Here is a 2,367-nt window from a genome sequence, read left to right as displayed (position 1 = left end):
CCCACGGCCTTACCCGACCCCCTGGCAGTGCCCAGTTCTCTGTGGCAGAAGGGGATCCCAGCACACCCTGGAAAGTGTTCTCATCTGTGCTCCGTTCTAGATGAGGGTGCTGGGAAGGCTTCTCCATCAGCTTGGATGAATAACGTTTTGAAGCCTTTGGAGCCTCCTGCAGGTATGTTGTCAGTGTGCCACCAAGGAAGAATTGTAGACAAGCGGGCAGGAAGCAGGTGACAGAAGCTTCTGTGGCTTTTGTGTTACAGATGTGTCTACAGGGAGGACTTCTCCAGCTCTTACCTTGGATGCTGCACTCAAGCCCAGCTCCCATCACAGGGGTGAGTAGTGTGTCCCTGCTAACCCCACAGGCTGAGCCCTGCTTTTGTGGGATCCATTCCTGGGAAATGGAACTACTTTCTCTTAAGGTCCTCCACCAGAAGAGATCAAAGACATGGCAGGCAAGAAGTTCCAGAATCCATTAGAAATTACGTGGCAAATGCTGAAGGAAGTGCTGCAGGGAGGACAAGGTGGGTGCATTTGCCTCATGCTTCCCCTGGCACACAGGAGCCGGGGGCTTTGGCTGCACATCTGGACACGCCGTGCCCGGCACAGCGGGAAGGGATCCATGGCAGCCTTGCTGCCCCGCTGCTGCTTTCACGCCCTGCAGGGCTGTTTCCCAGCCTGGCCTGGCTGCAGCTACAGCCCAGCCTCTGTAGGAAGTTGTTTGGCATCAACTGACAGGCAGCCCAAACTGTAACACATCCTGAGATCCCCCACAATATCCAGCCCTGCAGATTAGGAAAAGGGTGGCTGTTTGGAGGTGGAAGTGCTCTCATCATGCCACTGTAACCTGACCATTTTCCTGCTAATTAAATTTCACAAATATTACCTCTGATGCCACCACCCAATTGGGAACAGCTCCATCTGATGCAGCTGTCTCCCTTCCTTTGTCAAGAGATGGACATAGTGCTTCAGTGGAAGGTGGCATTTCTTGAAGGAAGCACTCCATCTTCAATGCCAGCCCCTGCTGCAGGAAGGAAGGCGATGGCAGACACGGGCACAGGCACAGCAGGTAATTGCTGTGCCGGGCTCAGCCCTGGCCGGGGCTGTGTGGCAGCAGCTCTTCCCCCAGGGCCTGCCCTTGCCCGGCCCGGCAGCAGCCAAAGCTGGAGGCGCCTCGGCTTCCAGGCCTCTGGAGCTGGTTCAGAGCCCCGGGGAAACGGGACTGGTGCAGCAACGTCCCTGGCGCTGCAGCTGCTGCAGAGCTGGCCCTGAGTGCCCAGAGGCCCAATGCACAGGAGCAGCCCCGAGCGGGAGCCCTGCCGCCAGCCCAGGGCCAGAGCCAGCCCTGGCACACAATGGAAACTGTTCTCATCTTGGTTTGCTTCCAGACTGGGATGCTGGGAAGGATTCTCCATTAGCCTGGCGCTCTGAAGTTGTGAAGCCCTCTGGGCATTCTGCAGGTATGTTCTCACTGTCCCACCACGGCATAATGTTTGACTGACTGGTAAGAAGCAGGTGACAGAAGCTTCTGTGGATGTTGTGTTACAGATGTGTCTGCAGGGACGCCTTCAACAACTCCTACCTTGGATGCTGCACAAAAGCCCAGCTCCCATCACAGGGGTGAGTAGTGTGTCCCTGCTGACCCCACAGGCTGAGCCCTGCTTTTGTGGGATCCATTCCTGGGAAATGGAACTACTTTCTCTTAAGGTCCTCCACCAGAAGAGATCAAAGACATGGCAGGCAAGAAGTTCCAGAATCCATTAGAAATTACGTGGCAAATGCTGAAGGAAGTGCTGCAGGGAGGACAAGGTGGGTGCATTTGCCTCATGCTTCCCCTGGCACACAGGAGCCGGGGGCTTTGGCTGCACATCTGGACACGCCGTGCCTGGCACAGTGGGAAGGGATCCATGGCAGCCTCGCTGCCCCGCTGCTGCTTTCACGCCCTGCAGGGCTGTTTCCCAGCCTGGCCTGGCTGCAGCTTCAGCCCAGCCTCTGCAGGAAGGCATTTGGCATCAGCTGACAGGCAGCCCAAACTGCACCACTGGCCATGCCCACCCTGAGATCCCCTGCGATTTTGCAGTCTCCAGGCTGATCACTTATGGCGGGTGTTTTGATGAAAGCGGGCCCTGTGCTACCCAGGATGTTTATGTCTTTGAGAAGAATTGCCTCTTGAAGATGCCACCTCTCCAGTGGGGATCAGTCGTACCTGATGAGCTGTTGTTTTTCCTTTCTCCACAAGTGGATGGAGAGGCTGCACGGAAGGCGGCGTTTCCGAAGGAAGCAGTGGCTCCATGCCAGCCTCTGCCGCAGGAAGAGAGGCCATGCCAGGCTCAGGCCCAGGAGGTAATTGCTGTGCCTCTGGACCTGAGA

At 56.7% G+C, this 2,367-nt stretch overlaps 1 long non-coding RNA gene across 1 annotated transcript; it reads left to right on the top strand.

The window, feature by feature from the left end:
- Positions 1 to 1,373: 1,373 nt before the first annotated feature.
- LOC135307545 (uncharacterized) lies at positions 1,374 to 1,805 on the top strand. The gene is made up of 3 exons (XR_010368281.1): positions 1,374 to 1,457; positions 1,546 to 1,617; positions 1,705 to 1,805. It is a non-coding gene; the product is annotated as an uncharacterized LOC135307545 (long non-coding RNA).
- Positions 1,806 to 2,367: the final 562 nt, after the last annotated feature.

This window comes from Passer domesticus, chromosome 9 (genome assembly GCF_036417665.1).
Source record: "Passer domesticus isolate bPasDom1 chromosome 9, bPasDom1.hap1, whole genome shotgun sequence".
NCBI classification, from domain to species: Eukaryota; Metazoa; Chordata; class Aves; order Passeriformes; family Passeridae; genus Passer; species Passer domesticus.
This window is presented reverse-complemented; position numbering and strand designations above follow the sequence as displayed.